Source organism: Panthera onca, chromosome A3 (assembly GCF_046562875.1).
Source record: "Panthera onca isolate mPanOnc1 chromosome A3, mPanOnc1 haplotype 2, whole genome shotgun sequence".
In the NCBI taxonomy this organism is placed as follows: Eukaryota; Metazoa; Chordata; class Mammalia; order Carnivora; family Felidae; genus Panthera; species Panthera onca.
In genome coordinates, this window is record NC_138341.1 from 45,415,319 (window position 1) to 45,435,519 (window position 20,201).

General features: G+C 36.4%; 1 long non-coding RNA gene across 1 annotated transcript; it reads left to right on the forward strand.

The window, feature by feature from the left end:
- The first annotated feature begins 12,075 nt into the window (after positions 1 to 12,075).
- LOC132687710 (uncharacterized) lies at positions 12,076 to 15,457 on the forward strand. Its single transcript, XR_009614236.2, has 3 exons — positions 12,076 to 12,221; positions 12,728 to 12,810; positions 15,159 to 15,457. It is a non-coding gene; the product is annotated as an uncharacterized LOC132687710 (long non-coding RNA).
- Positions 15,458 to 20,201: the final 4,744 nt, after the last annotated feature.

The following is a 20,201-nucleotide window of genomic DNA, read 5'->3' on the forward strand; positions in this document are numbered from 1 at the left end:
TGGATGAAGGGGAACCTTCACCCCTACCTTCCCCAATGGAAACATACAAATTGAGTATGATTTTAGCTGTATTTATTTCTCTCTGGTAACAGTCTAAACATCCTTGTATAAATAATAGGTATCATTGGATATTGAAAAGCTATCATTTTATTTGTCCCCATTCTAAGGCAAGGGATTAGTTTTTCTTTACCTTTATTTCTTTTGTTTTGAGACTATGTGTGAATATATCTGTTTCCATTTTTTTTATTTAAGTTTTGTCCTTCATTTCAATGACATAAACAGATACAGTCCTCAGAAAAACAGTTTCCCCTCCTACATTCATATTAAAGATTTATACCAACATAGATAACAAAAAGTATATCATTGTGGGCAAATGGAAAAATATTGTATATAATTAAAATACAATTTAACCTATAATACCATGACATCTAGATTTGTGGAGTAGACTCCAATACTGACAATTCTAAGTAAAATTATTCCTCACGCTTATACATTCAAATGTTAGGTCACTACACATTGGAAGGAACCCTCGCTCAGTCTGTTGGCTCCTGAAATTTCTCTATCAAATCCTCCTGAGCAATTCATTTTTTAGTAGATATAAGTTTTAAGTTCACAGCAAAATTGAGCAAAAAGTACCGAGAGTTTCTGTATACCTCCTGCTGCCAATAAGCAAACCCTCCTCCCCCACTATTGACATGCTGCACCACAGTGTTACACTTGCTGAAAGCAATGAACCTACATTGACACATTGTTATCACTCAAAGTCCATAGTTTACATTAAGGTTTACTCTTATACATTCTATATGTTTCGACAAATGTATAAATAATATGTATCCACAGTTGTGGTATACAGAATAGTTTCACTGTCCTAAAAATCTGTACTCTGCCTATTCATCCTTCCCTTCATCCTAATCCCTGGCAACCATTGATTTTTTTTTTGTTTTTACTTATCTATAGATTTTCCTTTTCCAGAATATCATATAGTTAGAAACATACAGTATGTAGCCTTTTCAGATTATCTTCTTTCACTTAGTAAATATGCATTTAATCCAAATTAAATGTCTTTACATTTAATTCCCCACTGTCTTTACAGCTCACTGTCTTTACAGCTTCGTAGTTCATCTCTTGTTAGTGCTGAATAATATTCCATTGTTTATATAGCCTCCTACTAAGTAACATCTTGGCTGAGTCCAAATTTTGGCAATTATGGATAAAAATAATATAGACATTTTAATTTTTAATAATCTTCTAAATATCTCAGACCCTCTTACAATATTTGTTACATATGAGTCATACCCCAGAATTTCTTCAGCTTGTTCTCACAAACCTAAGTAGATTTCATCTCTTGTCTAAAATATATCAGTTAAACTCTCTCTGTTGTTGTTATGTACTATTTTCATTATTTTTTTTTATTTTTAAAGCTCATTTATTTATTTTAAGAGGGGAGGGGCAGGCAGAGAAACAGGAAGAGAGAGAATCCCAAGCAGGCTCCACACTGTCATCACAGAGCCCAACGTGGGTTCCATCTCACGAACTGTGAGATCACGACCTAAGTCAAAATCAAGAGTTGGATGCTCAACCAACTGAGCCACTCAGGCACCCCATGTACTCCTTTCATTATTAAAAAGCAAACAAACATTAACTTGTTTCAGAATTCTTGTTTTCTACCTATTCTATGAACTCTTTCCTTTTTTTCCAAACGTATCTATTATTTGTACATTTCTATCCCTAGGTACATGTGCATGTGTATACTGAATGGTGTTATACTTTTTTTATGCACACACCATTTTTATAAGTAAATATAATAAATGCTTAGGAAACACATATGTAAATTTTCTACCTTTTTCGTTTTGAAACATTACAACTGTGACCTTATATAGAATTTGGTAGGCAAAATAATGGACCCTTAAAGACTTCCATGCCCACCCCCTTGAATTTGTGAATATATTATGTTACATGACAAAGGGAACTTTGCAGAAGTGATTACAGTTAAATAATTTGAGAAAGTGAGATTATCCTTAATTGTCCAAGTGTGTTCAATACAATTACATGTCCTCTTAAATTTGGAGAATCTACAGGGCATGTGGGTGGCTCAGTTGGTTAACTGCCAGACTCTTGATTTTGGCTCGTGGTTCCTGAAATCGATCCCCTCATAGGGCTCCTTGCTGAGAGCATAGAGCCTGCTTGGGATTCTCTCTCTCCCTCTCGCTCTGCTCCCCCTCTGCTCATGCTCTCTCCAAATAAATAAACTTAAAAAAAAAAAAGTGGAGAATCTTTCTTTGACTAGAGTCAAGAGATATATTAGGAAGATGAGACAGCAGGAGAAGAGTCGCAGAGATTCCAAGCATGGGAGTGACTTAAGTGACTTTGCTGACTTTGAAGGGAGCCATAAGCCAGAAAATAAGGGCAGCCTCTAGATGCTAAGAACAACTCCTGGCCAACAGCCATAAAGGAAACAGACCTCAGTCCTACAACTACATGGAAGTGAATTGTGCCAACAACCTGAACAAGCCTAGAGATGAATTGCTCACTAGAGCCTCCAGAAAGGAACACAGACCTGCCAACACTTTGATAGCAGCTCTGTGAAACTCTAAGTAGAGAAACCAGTTTAACCCATTAGACTTCTGAATCACAGAACTGTGAAATAATAAATTTGCATTGTTTTAAGCTGCTAAGTTTGGGGGAATTTAGTGATGGAAATCTAACATGTGGAAATTCTGTATCAGTTACCTTATCTGCAAAAAAATAAAGGAGCAACTTCACTGAATGGCAATGATGAGTGCCTTTCAATTCCAGTATTACCACAGTCTAGTTTGTGATACTGGGAAGTTACATAATGTTTATAAGACTTAGTTTCACAGTCTGAGAAATGGTGGTAATTTTTATCTATTTTCCTTTGTTGTGATAAATAAATGAAATAATACTTGTCAAGTTTCCAGCACCCTGTTTTCCATAAGAAGATGTTGTATTCTTCCTTTAGTTAATATTTCTGAGTAAGTGAAGCAGACATTAAAATAAAATTATTCCTTGGTATATTTTGACAATTTTGGATTTCATTCCATTATCTTTTATTTCCAAAGTATCTTTTAAAAAAAGATAGGGGCACCTGGGTGGCTCAGGCGGCTAAGGGTCCAGCTTCAGCTCGGGTCATGATCTCGCAATCTGTGAGTTTGAGTCCCGCATCAGACTCTGAGCTGACACCTCGGAGCCTGGAGCCTGCTTCAGATTCTGTGTCTCCCTCTCTCTCTACCTCTTGCTCACTCACAGTCTGCCTGCCCCTGTCTCCCTCTCTCAAAAATAAATATTAAAAATTTTTTTTTAATTAAAAAAATTTTTTTAATAAAAAAAATTTTTAAAGATAAAATAGGCTGCAATATCTTCTCATACTAAACGTGTCACTTCCATCTTCAGGTTCCCTAATAGACCCACTTAACCCTTAGAAAAAAACTAAGGCTATTGCTTATTACATTTCAAAATTGTATCATTTTACTCACAGCTGTGACCCTGGAACAGAATTTTCCAAACTCTGCTCTAAGGAGGAATAATTCCTGTCTGCATTTTTTCAGTAGCAAGTAACTGTAATTCAACTGGATTTAGTCTGAGCAAAAGGGAGATTTGGGTTCACATATCTGAGAAGTCTAAGAGGTGTCTTAATGAGACTCAGCTAAATCCAGGAGATCATCAGAAATATTAATTATGTTGGGGGTACCTTAGTGGATGAGTTGGTTGAATGTCTGACTTTGTCTCAGGTCATGATCTCACAGTTTGTGAGTTGGAGCCCCGCATTGGGATTGCTGCTTGTCAGCACAGAGCCCACTTCAGATCTTCTGTGTCCTTTCTCTGTCCCTCCCCCACTTGCGCTCGCTCTCTCTCTCTCTCTCTCTCTCTCTCTCTCAAAAATAAACATTAAAAACACATATATATGTTGAAGACTCTGATTGGGCTTGATGGGGTCTTATTCATATATGAACAAATTACTATGACCAGAGAAATGGGATATTCTGGTTCCAATGCCCACTCTACAACTATGTGCAAGAGGAGGAGAATTACCAAAAAGATTTTGAGAAGGTATGGGAAAGCATATAGCTCAAACTAAAATGATAGCTTCCCAGCCCATTAATGTGAAGTAATTATAAAAGCGATTTCTACAGTGAAATTGTATTATTAAGTGCTGGGTGAAATACATTTTAAAGGTTTCCTTCATGAATACTCAGAATATGATAATCTACATGAAGACTAAGAGAGAGATATCATATATAGTGTTTCCCATACGTATTTGGTCATGGAACCTTCTATCACAAAGCATCTCTTATGATTAGGGTTCTAAGGAACATGCTCTTGGAAAAGCCAGCCTTAGTTTTCACCTTACTCTTTTGGTCTTTGATTCTCACAGCTTAGTAATGAGTTTATTTCTGCTTTCCTCGATTTACAAATTTCTGGTCTTCACTGCCATTCTTATTCTTATCAAAGAACCTATCATTTTAGAACTTAAGGGGACTTTCCTGATAATCTTTCCTATCCAACCTCCTTGTTTTGCAGATGGAGAAACAGATTCATTGTGCTTTTTCTCCCATAATCATGGGACTACTCAACTACTATTATGAATCACCCAGACTAAATTATGCTGAGGTAACAAATAACCATCATCTCAGATAGTCATGTCATAGCTCTTTTACATGATTCTCATTCTGAGACCCAAGCTAACTGCACAGCCAGTACCTGGAATCTTTTTTTTTTTTTTTTTTTTTTTTTAATTTTTTCCCAACGTTTTTTTTTAATTTATTTTTGGGACAGAGAGAGACAGAGCATGAACGGGGGAGGGGCAGAGAGAGAGGGAGACACAGAATCGGAAACAGGCTCCAGGCTCCGAGCCATCAGCCCAGAGCCTGACGCGGGGCTCGAACTCACGGACCGCGAGATCGTGACCTGGCTGAAGTCGGACGCTTAACCGACTGCGCCACCCAGGCGCCCCTAGTACCTGGAATCTAATTCATGATCATTACAGAGGGAAAGAAAATGATGGATTGGTCTGGACCAGAAGTAACTTGTATATTGGATCCAAACTATTCATATAGCCCACACAACCACAAGGGGCTTTTAAGTTCAAAAGTACCACATGCTTGAGAGACAAGGAACCTGAAATATGTGGTAAACAGTACTGATTACCACAGAGAAAAAAAAAAATGTTAGGACAGGATTCCCTGACCCACTTCCCTTTCCAAATAGGGTTTGTTGATGCATGATAATAATAGATATCTCAGAATATTTGCTTGTGCTAAGGACTGTATTAAGAGCTTTCCACATATTAATTAATGAAGAAATTACTAATATTGTCCACATTTTTAAGATGAGGAATCTGAAACACAGGGTATTATAATAAGGATTGCCCCCTGACTGTAGTTAAAAGTCACCTATTATATCTAAGGCTCTGGATATAATTCAGGTCATGGAGCTTGTAGGTGGTAGAGATGAACTTTTAACCCATACACCCTGTCCACACTGGTCTTCACAGCTATCTATCTCCCTATTAATGTAAGAAAAAAAACTCCATCCTGCAAGTCAAAACACTAAATTCTTAGTTTAGCTCTGAAGTGACTGAAGCAGATTCCTTTTTTTTTTTTCTTTAACTTGTAACACATGCACCAAAAACGTGTTAGGAAGGAGATTCAGAAATTTGAAATATAAAATACCAAATGCTCCATCAAACAAAGGAAGATTTAAACTACCTGAGAAATGTCTACAGTCCTTATTCTATGTAGAAATACACTCAGACATATGTACATTCCTCTATTTTGTTTGAGAAAGTGCTCTGATGATTAAAAAATATAAAGGCCACTGAACAAGCAGGTCTCAAATTCCACAAATACTACTGCTCCAAGTGCCTGTTTGCATTATGTATTATCATGATGCTCTTACTAAAGGCGCAAACTCATCCCTTTAAAGCTTTGCCACATTGATTAATTCATCCATTCAATAAATTTTTGACACCTGCCTAGTAGATGACAGTGACAATTCTCAATGCTGATTATTTAGATAAACAAAGGACAGAGTTTGTGCCATCAATGATCTCATAGTTTAACGAAACAAACTGAGAAAGGGTAAGTGCAGTATAATGCAATGAGAGCTTACAGACTATACTGTTTATTGCTCATCCAGTATCCATTCCTCTCTATTCCCGTTCTAACATCTGTACCTTTCTCCATCATGTAGCCCAGGTGCTTTAGACTGAGGTGAGCCTGACCTCTGGCTCCAATCCTAGGCCTGGTAAAGGGGCAATGCCCTTGACCTTGTCACCGGCATTGGGTCAAAAGTTCAAGCCTAGGCTCATTGTTCCATTTCATTCCCTGGCTTCATTTAAGAATTAACCTATGATGGAATTTGCACATATGAGACAAAAAGAAAAGTTTTAAGGGCTTCTGAAAAATAACTCACTTTTCAAGAGAGCTAATAGAAGAATCACCCACTTTTCTTTGGATTTCAAATGGCATATAGCTGTAAAGCAATGAAATGACACAGTCTCTTTATATCAGTCCAGGTATAGGTAGGAAAAAATAAACTACTATAGATAGTTCAAACAAATAGAATTTCATACAGGGAATTGAGTGCATAAGTGTTTGAAAGATTGAGAAAGTAAAAGAGAAAATGCAGTAAACCAAAAATAAGCAACTTCAGGAAGCATCTATAGGTCCAGGGCAGGGAGAATAAGGGAAGAGGTAGTTTTATCAGAGCTAAGGCTGTGCTGTGGTGGTGTTACCAAGGAGGAACTATCTAAGGTAGTGCTGGAACCATGAAAGGCACAGGCACTACTGCTGAAACCAGGGTCCCCAGAGGAGTTCATCTATTTCTAGAAGTACTGTCAGAAAGAAAAAGAGAGAGATAATAATAGTGTCTCCTCTCTTCCTGTCTTCTGATCTTTTCCCAGTGTCTCCCACTGGCATAATTTAAGAGCTTCCAGAAATAAGGGGCACCTGGGTGGCTGTGTCGGTTGAGCGTCCAACTTCAGCTCAGGTCATGATCTTGCAGTTCATGAGTTCGAGCCCCACACTGGGCTCTGTGCTGATGGCTCAGAGCCTGGAGCCTACTTCAGATTCAGTGTCTTCCTCTCTCTCTACCCCTCCCCTGCTCATTCTCTCTCTTTCTCTCTCTCTCTCTCTCTCTCTCTCTCTCTCTCTCTCCCTCCCTCCCTCCCTCCCTCCCTCTCAAAAATAAACATTTTTAAAAAATTAAGAGAGTCCAGAAAGGGAGCCTGAAAATTTAACAGATAGTCTTCCCAACCACAGAATTATAAAGAATGCTGTGTAAGAGGTTGAAAGAAAGTAGGCAAATAATCAACACATTCAACCTTTTGGCTACTCAGTATCCATATACATCCTTCTTACCTACCTTAAATTTTAATACAACAAAAATGACAGTGATGTTATGCACCTTATCTAGATAACAACTACACTTTGCATAATGAAAGATACTCTCTCCTTTCCCCCAAAATGGAGTATACGAAATCCTATCATTTATATATCATTTGTGAGTTTTCAAAGTCACAAGTCCACTTGAATATTCTATCCCCTAAAGATTACATTGTAAATTTAGCCACTATGATTATTTCTTTTATTAAAAAAATAAAAAAAGAAATTAGTTAACATTTAAAAGTATACACACATACACACACAAACACACACATTATGTTCTAGAACTCATATATGATCAACTTCCTTTATCTGCTACTCATTCCGTGTTTATTTTGGCCCCAGCCAGGATCTCAGTGAATATGATCCATTACATGGTAAGGATGAACAAAATCTTCATTCCTGAGGTTCTGAGTGCTTAGTGAAGATGCCTTTTTGATTTGTCTAAATGTCTATTAATTTTTTTCTGTTGAATACTAAAATACTTAGTGGCACTCAAGGAAACCTCCTTGGTTCCAGTCATATTTCTGCATGCCTACACTATACAGCGGCAACCCAAGTCTCCCTTGGTAATTAGAATCAATCACTCCACCAATCACAGTGACCCATTATTTGTCTGTTGTTTCAATGGAATAAGGAGCCCACAATGACCAGGTGACAAACTTAACATCCATTTCAATGAAAGAACTATGTCTCCTGGTTTAAACAGTATTCATTATGGAAATAAGAACTCTCAACCAAGAGAATCCAAAGTTGTATGCATGGGAAAAAAAATTAGTGAGTAGTTCATTTCTCTTATTAATTTACAGATTAAGGGTAAAACAGTGTCATAGAGTCTCTAGTAGATGCTGATACTATGTGGTATAGGAAAACACTCAAAATGTTAAATTATTGTCTCTTAGCTGGTATGCATCTAATATTTCAGGAGGAAATTCTATGCGTCTGTCAAAGCAGTTACTTTTGAATCAAGAAGAATATAGTAAGATCCATGAATTATATGGCCCTATTGCAGTCCTTCTTTTGCTTTGTAGTAAGTTCTTTGGTCAGAAGCAATATCTTGAATATTGCTGAATAAGGCAATATTGCTGAATATTGTGAATAAGGGACCCCAAAACCTCCTGATGTTGGTGCTAGAAGAAGCATTGGAGTAGGAAAAGCAAGTTCAGTATCCAGAATAATTTTCAGTTCCAGTGAAGACAAAATCATTTACTGTTGCAAGCTGGAAAAAGTCCAAAGCAATCAATCTAATACCAGGTGGCTTCCTGGACTCCCCAAGGAATGATGCCAGTCAGGGTCTAAAGTTGACCTCTGCTGTTGACTCCTGTGCAAGGATGGTAGTCAAATAGCTTTGGTAAGAGAAGGTCCGTATTGTCGAGGTTTTTGAAGAACTTCTGTGATACTTTGCACATTAATGCATAAATTAAGCACTGAGAGAAAGGCTAGGAAATTGCTGCCTAGATGATACGTATGGTCCAGATCCTCATGTATGCTTGTTCTCTCAGAGTAAAGCCCTGCTGTTTGGCTTCTGTCATTCAGGAATCTCATCTTTTCCTCTGAAATCAGGGAACCTATTTCAAAGTTGGCCCTTTGCAATGTCATCCCCTGCCAATAAAAGAAAGCTACTACAAAACTCATTTTATTTAACCTTATTATGGATATTTCCAAAAATATATAAAAGATGAGGAATGGTATCATTAATCCACTCTTACATATCACTCAATTTCAACAATTATTAGTTCCTTACCAATCTTCTTTACTCTATATTTGTAATGACCCACTGAATCAGAGAATTTTTGAAGATCCTGGTACTTCCCTGACTAATATATTTCTCAGTGTCTGAATGGAGTATTCTCTAGGCTCATCTGGGGACCATACTGGGAGATGACCAAGTTGCAAATAATAAAAACACTCTGTTATTTCTACCTTTCTAAACCTTGAAATATTTCTTCATTATGCCAGGGCAGCTGTATATGCTCAATATCATTGAACATAGACCACATAAGAGGTTGGTGTGTCCACAGCTGAGCCACCCCATCTACTTAAGATACCACATTGAATACACAATCTCTGCAAACTGTCCTTTGTTCCAAAATCCTTAGAATCCATTCTCAAATATATTCCCCAAGTTTAAGCTAATGTGAGTACAAAATAATATTCTTACAATTATTTTTTATGTATAAGTCATATACCCATGGATAAGATTTTATATTTTCCCCCTAATGTATGCCAAAATCTGACTCAGTTCATAAGTTCAAAGGCAATGAGGCATAGGGGAGATCTGTCTTAAGACTAGGCATCCACTTGGAAAGCAATTTCCTTATGGAAGTTTACTGCAGGGTCTCCAAACAAAGAGTAACAGCCATCAATATGAATAATTATTTCTTCTAACAATGGAATTTCAAGGAAATTTGTGGTTTCAAGTTACTCAGATTGATCCATGTCTGCCAAGATGTGCCTATGTCAAACCCCAGAGTTCAATTCTTTCCAATAAATGCTCTACATTTCACACAAGATAATGTGTTTCAATTTTCACGTAAGATACTTGGGCCATGAATTCAACTTACATTATAATTCTGGAATTTTCACTTTTAAATTTGAGATGGGATTTGGAATCTCCCCTACAGCTATAATAAATGAGAGATTATTTTAGGAGCACAATAAAACCTCTATGACTCCTTGACTTGCCTAGAACTAAGAGATTAAAACACTGGGCTTATCAGTTTCTTTCAAAAAGTAATCAAATACAGTCTCAAAAAAAAAAAAAAAATCTTGCCTCCAGCATTTATAGTCATCATCACTACTATAGCAGTTGAATACATTAACTACTTGGTTTCCCAGACCTTTGCCTTCATTTAAAGCAGTAGCAGGGGCGCCTGGGTGGCTCAGTCGGTTGAGCAGCCGACTTCGGCTCAGGTCATGATCTCACACTCCGGGAGTTTGAGCCCCGCATCGGGCTCTGTGCTGACAGCTCAGAGCCTGGAGCCTGTTTCAGATTCTTTGTCTCCCTCTCTCTCTCTGACCCTCCCCCATTCATGCTCTGTCTCTCTCTGTCCCAAAAATAAATAAGACGTTAAAGCAGTAGCCAACAACAATCTGGTAAACGTGATACCACTGTATGTCATGGGTTAGCAGTAACCCATTTTCAACTGCTCCTAAAGCCAGCTTTATTTTAAAGATCTTTAAGGTACATAACCCAAGAACACGTTTACTGAAGTCTGTTTTCTGGAACCTGAAAAACCCATAATCATTCTAATGGTTTCACACAATGGTCTTTAATTCGGGGCTTTAATTCAGGAACAGTGTTATATAGTTATCAGAAAGTCTGAGAGAAATAAAAAAGGGATGAAGATGAAGTGTACCAGAAATTAGTAATTGCTGCCCGTGGCTATTTATTTTTTTTAATTTTTTTTCAATATATGAAATTTATTGTCAAATTGGTTTCCATACAACACCCAGTGCTCATCCCAAAAGGTGCCCTCCTCAATACCCATCACCCACCCTCCCCTCCCTCCCACCCCCCATCAACCCTCAGTTTGTTCTCAGTTTTTAAGAGTCTCTTATGCTTTGGCTCTCTCCCACTCTAACCTCTTTTTTTTTTTTTTTTCTTCCCCTCCCCCATGGGTTTCTGTTAAGTTTCTCAGGATCCACATAAGAGTGAAAACATATGGTATCTGTCTTTCTCTCTATGAGTGAGAGACATTGCTACAAAGGGCCATATTTCATTCTTTCTCATTGTGTCCATGGCTATTTAATCTAGTTCTTGGAGAACAAAAGAAGTAAGAGGGTGTAACCGGAGTCCAGAAGAACATACATTGCTTCCCTGCTAGGGTGATGTCTAGATATACTAACACCATGGAATAGGGACCTGAAGTTTGTGCTAGACCATGGAAGAGGAACCTGTAGAGATGAAGCTGGATTGCAGATGGATAAAAAGGATACAGTTGCTCAAAAATACGGCCAGAAGAACAAGAGAAAAGAATCATTTCTGTATTCCTTCAACTATTTGATGCTATACTGGTGTCATTTGTTGTAAGAATCTAGTAGACATCAGCTAGGAAGGAAGGCTAAGGAACGTACTTTGCAGGCTTCTGTACCCAGAATTTCACAGCAGAGAAGCTGTGAGGTGAGAAACAATGGGGAAATACACACTGTGGGCAATAAGATTTCTTTTTGTGTATAAGTCATTTCTGTGTATTTCTGTATTTAAGTCATTTCCTTTTGGGTAAGAAAGATTTTGTGTTTGTCACCCGCTACCACAGTTAAATATAAAAATCTGACTCACTTGTTAAGTACCTATATATAAGAAATATTTATATTCCATAGAAACTGTGGCAAATAAGAATAATATTGATACTCTAGAAATGGATACAGATGAAAACCATACAACAAATAAATATGTCATATAATTTTCAGTGTTGATAAAAGCTATGAGGAAAAGTAAAGTGCGGTAAAGAAGTAGAGAGAGATAGGAATTGGTAGAGCCTCTTAACAGGGGTATTTGAGAATTTCTGGGAAAGCAATGGGTGAACACAGATGTGAAAAACTATATGAGTGTGATGGTTAATTTTACGTGCCAACATGTGTTTTTGGATAAAATTAATATTTAAATCAGTAAATTTTTAGTAAAAAGATTACCATTCATAATGTGGGTAGGCTTCATCCAATCAATTGAAGGACTGGATAGAATAAGAAGACCAGCTTCCCAGAGAAAGAAGGAATTATCTACTAGGTGCCTTCAGAGTTCATCTGCACCAGTGGCTCTCCTGGGTCTCCAGAGTTCTGGCCCATACTACAGATTTTGCCAGCCTTCATAATCATGTAAGCCAATCCTTGTAATAGATACAGATACAGATATATTTCTTTATGATATGTAAATGTGTGGTATATTTCCTTATTACATAAAATATAGAGAGAAATACTTTTAAAATAGAAACAATAGTCTAAATAAATAAATAAATAAATAAATACATAGTCTTGGTTCTGTCTCTCTGGGGAACCCTTCTAATTCAGTGAGTGGTACTTGCCAAGGCTCTATGTAGGAGTATTCTGGGCATAAGAAGTAGCAAATATCAAGGTACCGAGGTAAGATCAAGCTTGTAGCATTGAGGGAACATTGAAATGGAAAAGTAGTAATATTAGTGGATAGGAGTTCGGTAAGGCAGAGAAGAGCAATAGCACATACGGCAGGAAAGATCTAGAGGGGCCACATTATAAAGAATATCTGAGGTTGTGGTAAGAATTGAGGATTTTATTCTTATTTTGATAAGAAGCCATTGAAGTGGTTTCATTAGAGGAGTGACACATCTGATTTTATTTTTCAACAGATCACCATAATTGTTATAGGGAGAACTGACTTAAAGGACCCACTCAGAGGCACAGACACGAGGTGACAAGATATTGTATCAATGTAAGCAAGATATGGTGGCTTTGTGAAACCCATCCTGCCTCTCAACTTTGGGTTATGTGATCTGATTTCTTTTGTTGTTGTTGTTTAAGATAGTTTGAGCTGAGTTTTCTATTTTGTAGCTATCATGATCCTAGCTGATGCAAACTTTGGTATCAAGTGTGTGGTGCTGAATCAAGGCAGAAGGAGGTCAGTGAAAAGAATCCCTCCCTCCTGGACTAGGAAGTTGATGATCTTTTTTAAGCAGTTATACAAGACCTGGCTAAAATGACATCTCTACTCCCTTAAGAAACAACCATGTACTTACAGAAGGTGAAACATAGGGTGACTGACATGAAAAGATTCTCAACATCACTCATAATCAGGGGAATATAAATCAAAACTATGATGAGATACCACCTCACACTTGTCAGGATGGCTAAAATTTACAAGAAACAGCAGGTGTTGGTGAAGATGTGGAGTAAGGGAACCCTCTTGCACTGCTGATGGCAAAGAAGGAACTGGTGCACTATGTATGCACCAGTGGAAAAAAAGTATGGATGTTCCTCAAAATAACTAAAAATAGGACTACCATACAATCCAGCAATTGCACTATTAGGTATTCACCCAAAGGATAAAAAAATACAGATTTGAAAGGGTACATTTACCCCAATGTTTATAACAGCATTATCAAGAATAGCCAAACTATGGACAGAGTTCAAAGGTCCACTGACTAATGAATGGGTAAATATGTGGTATATCTAGATCTAAATATATAGATAGATAGATAAATATAGATATTATTCAGTCATCAAAAAGAGTGAAACCTTGCCAATAACACGGATCGAGCTATAATGTATTATGCTAAGCAAAATAGGTCAATCAGAGAAAGGCAAATACATAATTTCAGTCATATGTGTGATTTAAGAAACAAAACAGATGGACATGTGGTAAGAAGGGGGAGAGAAGAAAGGGAAACAACCACAAGAGACTCTTAACAATAGAGAAAAAACTGAAGGTTGGTGGAGGGAAGTAGATAGGAGATGGGCAAGATGGGTGATGGTATTAAGGAGGGTACTTATTGTGATGAGCACTGAGTGTGTATATAAGTGAGGAATCAGTGAATTCTACTTATGAAATCAATATTACACTGTATATTATCTAATTAAAATTTAAATTACAAAAAAGAAATATAGGGTGACTGAGAAAAAGATCAGACAGTCAAACTTGGATTAGTCTTCTAGCCTTTGGTGAGGTTTACAAGAAAGATCCATAATGGCTTATTTAAAATTAAAGTTTTTGAAAATAGGGAAGAAAAAGAATGGGAGAAAATATTTTTTTCTATGTATAAACTGAAATCAAAATTATTTCAAATCCACTTCATATGGAGTTTGATAGGTTTGGGAATGCCCATTCTCTACCCCTGAGCTAAAATCTTTGCTAATACAGCAGGGTGGTGGGAGGCCTAGAAGGTAACAAGACTGAGAAAAGATGAGCCTAACTCCTCAGACCTCTGTCAAGAAAATTTTGCTAAGCAAGTTTCAACTGATGAAGTGGTTAATCATGCCACAGAGGTGTGGATGGGGTTTAATCTGGGGTAATTATGAAAGTTTTGGTGCCCTTCACCTAATTTTTTTTTTAATTGCTCTGAGGCAGAGGTCAAAATGAAGGTGCCATTCAATTTCCAAGGGAACTGACATTGCATAGAAGCTTGTTGCTAAGAGAAGGAAATGATCAGAATCAGACTTTGACCAGATTAACTACCATGTGTGATTACCATGCTTAGAAATTTTTAGATGCAAAATTCAAAAACTATTAACTTTTTAAATAGAACTGTAAGACAAAAAAAAAAAAAAAAATCCATACCTAGCTAAACACTCAGGTCTTGATTGCTCAAATCCAGAACAATCTCTATAACCTCAAATTGGTACCAGTTGGGACTGGACTGCAAATGTAACACAATCACTAGAAAGGACAAACTCTCCAATGTCCATTTTAAATATGATTATGGAGGAAAATGGACCAAAAAAAAAATTGCTAAAAGTAGAACTGGGTATGGGGTGCCTAGGCAGCTCAGTCGGTTAAGCGACTGACTTTGGCTCAGGTCATGATCTCACAGTCTGCTCAGTCCATGGGTTCGAGCCCCATGTCAGGCTCTGTGCTGACAACTCAGAGCCTGAAGCCTGCTTTGGACTCTGTGTCTCCCTCTGTCTCTCTCTGCCCCTCCCCGACATGTTCCCTCTCTCTCAAAAATAAACAAACATTATAAGTAAGTAAGTAAGTAAATAAATAAATAAATAAATAAATAAACAAATAAAAGTAGAACTGGGTAATGTGAATTTGGCTGACCAAAGATCTCATTTCTCTTGCAGGTCATGAGATAATTGATATTCCTATTCAAGTGGACATGACGTATACTATCACCCTGTGACCCCAGTATTTCTTATCCCATTCATCTCCTTTCTTATTGCAAGTTGATTTTATTCATTGTTGTTGTTTATTTTATTAATGGTATCCAGTTACATTACTACCACAATATGCTGGTATGGATACTATCAGCAAAATATAAATAGCTACATCTGGACCTGAGGGAAAAGAATGGATGAACCTTCAGTTTGTCTCCTTTGGACATGGACTGTCTTACAAGTGCATAGATAAGAGGAAGGATATATGTGAACCTTTGGTGATTAAAACATTTACTTGTTAGCACTGCTGAGTGCATACTCTTTATCAGTCTCCTCTCTTCCTAACAGTATGACTATTTTCATTCATGGTGTCCATCTCTCCCCCATATAATCCTGTGATCAGTGGACATTTTCCATCCTAAATTCCAGTTAATTATCAGTAAAAGAATGATTTGTATTCCCTTCCTGTCACAATTGATTTAAGTACCTAGACATAATAACAAAGACATAGTATTCCTCTGGGCACATTTTTGGTTTTTTTAAAGAAATAGCCATGTGTCTCAATTCAGGCTATGGCAACAAGTGAAGGTTTGCTGGGTATTTTGGGGAAACATTTTTCCAAATTTTAAATCCTGATTTTCTTTTAATGGATATCATGGTAGGTAGAAGTAAAACCAGGACTGCCACAGCAATTTTGCCACTATGATGAGTACATTCTTGGGACAAAGTCAAAGGAAAAAGGGAGGCACAGTTTAAGGAACTAGAAAAACAATAACAAAACAGAACAGGGGCCACTTCATGAACCTGCCCCACAGTATAGTTTTGTATAAGCCAAAACAATTCTTTATTGTTTTCAAAAGTTTGGAGTGGATTTTCTGTCTTGTATCCAAATTCACTCTAACAATGGAATACAAAGTTAAGAATCAGATGACATACAAATGCAGATTATAAACCTGATTCCTGGAGGAGTTGTGGCCTGAAATGAAACTGAAAGTTAAATAGTACTATGCCAAAGATAAGGGAGAAGAATTGTTGGACACTAAATGCTATTCGTGGTACTGTAGTACCTTTATTTACTGTGGGATCTCCTAGTGGAACATAGCCTAACTCCACATCAGTAAGAAAAGAATTAGTGATCACAGGTGTGCCTTGGTTAATTTCAGAACATTGAAGGGAGTGAGTTTACATGACACTGAGAAATTTAAAGTCATACAAAGTTTAGTTGACACCATCTTATGTAACATCATTCTGTACAGAGCAGAGAACGGGAAGGACAGAGAACTTACAACCTTTTGGTGATTCTGGATGACAGGTGATATAGAAGATGGGACCAGCATGAACAAATGCTAGGAGTGGTTGGGTCAATATAAACACGGCAGCAAATAGAGCAATATGGTAAGCACAAAACTAAGGACACAAAATCAAAAGCCTAGGGGTAACTGAATCAATAAAGCCAGAAATGTGTAAGATAATAAATGGCAGGTAGCAAATGACGTCAGCAATGGTGTTAGAGGAACAGAGGTGTTCGGGGCTGTGCTGAGAAAACACACATCCCATTTAAGGAAGATGCTGCTCCTCAGCTCATTCGGGATCCTTCCCTGCAGGACTATGTGCTGACATTACCAGAGCTTCCAATTTATGATACACTCTGGAACTCCAGATTTTATAAGAAACCTCCTCACTTTACAATGTTGACAACTAGAGGTGCCTGAGTGGCTCAGTCCCTTAAACATCTGACTCTTGGTTTTGGCTCAGGTCATGATCTCACGGTTTGTAAGATTGAGCCCCATATCAGGCATTAGGCTCTGGGCTGACACCACGGAGCCTACTTGAGATTCTCTATTTCTCTCTCTGCCACTCCTCCCCTCTCTTTCTCAAAAATAAATAAATAAACCTTAAAAAATAAAATATTTGCAGCTCATTCAAATCTAAAACACTGTGTAGACCTACAATAGACAGGCCACACACACACACACACGAAACAAAACCCACAAAAACTCTAACATATCTGAATGCTGAATTAGAACCTAAAACTATTAGTTTCCCACATATGCCTTATGGGGAATTTTTAGGAACTAATATTTCCCTCGGTAAAGAGATGATTTTTGAAGTTCGATAGTTCCTACAGTTTTACTTATTTCTTCTTTTGTTGCTGTTACACATAAGAAGACTTAAGTTTAATAATTTTCCTTAAAAATGTCAAAATGGCTTAGTAGGAGGGTGCCTGGCTGGTTCAGTCAGGAGAGCATGCAACTATTCATCTATGGGTCTTGAGTTTGAGGACCACATTGGGTATAGAGGTTACTTAAAAATAAAATCTTTATAAAAAATGTCACATAAAATTTGAATCATTATTATAAAATTTTATCTCCTTCCATATGATATATAAAAAGGAAGATGAAGCTAAATAAATAGATCTTTAAGAATATATATGTTATATATTAGATAAAAGGTTAGTATCCAAAATCTATAAAGAACTTGTCAAACTCAACACCCAAAAAACAAATAATCCAGTGAAGAAATGGGCAAAAGACATGAATAGACACTCCCCCAAGGAAGACATCCAGATGGCCAACCGACACATGAAAAAATGCTCAACATCACTCATCATCAGGGAAATACAAATCAAAACCACAATGAGATACAACCTTACACCTGTCAGAATGGCTAACATTAACAACTCAGGCAACAACAGATGTTGGCGAGGATGCGGAGAAAGAGGATCTCTTTTGCATCGTTGGTGGCAATGCAAGCTGGTGCAGCCACTCTGGAAAACAGTATGGAGGTTCCTCAAAAAACTAAAAATAGAACCACCCTACAACCCAGCAATTGCACTACTAGGCATTTATCCATGGGATACAGATGTGCTGTTTTGAAGGGACACATGCACCCCCATGTTTATAGCAGCACTATCAACAATAGCCAAAGTATGGAAAGAGCCCAAATGTCCATCAATGGATGAATGGATAAAGATGTGGTATACATATACGATGGAGTATTACTCAGCAATCAAAAAGAATGAAATCTTGCCATTTGCAACTATGTGGATGGAACTGGAGGGTATTATGCTAGGTGAAATTAGTCAAAGAAAGACAAAAATCATATGATTTCACTCATATGAGGACTTTAAGAGACAAAACAGATGAACATAAGGAAGGGAAACAAAAATAATATCAAGACAGGGAGGGGGACAAAACAGAAGAGACTCATAAATATGGAGAACAAACTGAGGGTTACTAGAGGGGTTGTGGGAGGGGGGATGGGCTAAATGGGTAAGGGACATTAAGGAATCTATCCTGAAATCACTGTTTCACTACTATATGTTAACTAATTTGGATGTAAATTTTTAAAAATAAAAAATTAGATTAAATTAGATACCCATAAAAAAAGATTTTACAATTAAAAAAACAAAAAAGAATATATGTATTACATATTCTATAATACTATGGAATACAGTATTACATATACTATAATTATATAGATAAAATATATCTATATCTATATAATACTATGGAATATAATTCCATATTACTAATATATATTATATATAACAAAATATACATATTTTAAATATATTTAATATTATAATATAAAATATATAATATAAAATATAATAAAATAAATATAAATAATATATATAATAAAATAAAAATAAAATTATATATATAATAAAAGATATATATAATATATTTTCTGTATTGGAAAGTTTGCATTTTTCCAACTTTCAAAAAACAATTATACTTATAAAGCATCCATTCTTTGAAGACCCATTGTCTAGCATACAGTATCCATTTTAAAGTCAGAATATTTTTAGACTTTTTTACACTGATATAAAATAATTGATTAAAAAATGAAAAATTTGTATATTAAATATAAAACTAAAAATTCCAAATCTTACAAATGCAGAGAATGTGTTAAAATCAGTTGTTTTTGATACCCTCTGCCTTTGGTTAACAGAAAACACTTGCCAGAATATTGTTTGTTTTGATTACTTTTTCCCCACATAAGGTATACAACTGAATAGTTTTTAAATTCATGGAGCCATGCAACACTACCATCTACTTTTGGCACATTTTCATCACCCCCAAAAGACATCCTGTATCCATTAGCAGTCATTCCTTATTGTACTCCTCTGCCTCTGCACGGTCCCAGACAACTTCTAATCTAGTTTCCATCTCCATAGATTTGCCTGTTCTGAACTTTCCATATAAATGTAGTAATAAAATATGTAGTCTTTGTAATTGTCTTCTTTCACTTACACTGCTTACAAATTCCATCTATGTTATAGCGAGTATCAGTACTTCATTTTTATTACCAAACAATATTCCTTTTTATGGATATACCACATGTTGCTTATCCATTCATCAATTGATAAACATTGGGTTGTTTCCACATTTTGGAAACCACGAATAGTGCTGCTATAAACATTTGTGTTGTTTTTTTGTGTGGTTGTGCTTAAATTCCTTTTGGATATACATATAGGTTAGAATTGCTGGGTAACATGGTAATATGTTTATTTTAAGGAACAGCCACAATGTTTTCCAAAATGACTGCACAATTTCATATTCCCATCAGAATGTACAAGGGCTTCAATTTCTCCACATCCTCCTTAACACATGTTATTTTTCTTTCTGACTTTAGTCATCTTAGTGTCAATCAGCTTACTGAGTTATTGATTTGCATCAACCTAATGCATGATGATGTTAAGCATCTTTTCATGTGTTTATTGGCAATTTATATATCTTCTTTGGAGAAATGTCTGTTCAAATCCTTTTTCCATTAAAAAAAATCTTTTTTACTATTGAGTTGTAAATGTTCCTTTTATATTCTGGCTATGTATCCCTTATCAGACATAAGATTTGTGGATATATTCTCCCATTCTGTAGGTTGATTTTTTTCACTGTTTTGTTGATATTATTTATAACTCAAAGTTTTTAATTTTGATAAAATCCAGCTTATTTTTTTGTCACTTATCTTTTTAATATCATATCTAAAAACTATTGCTTAATC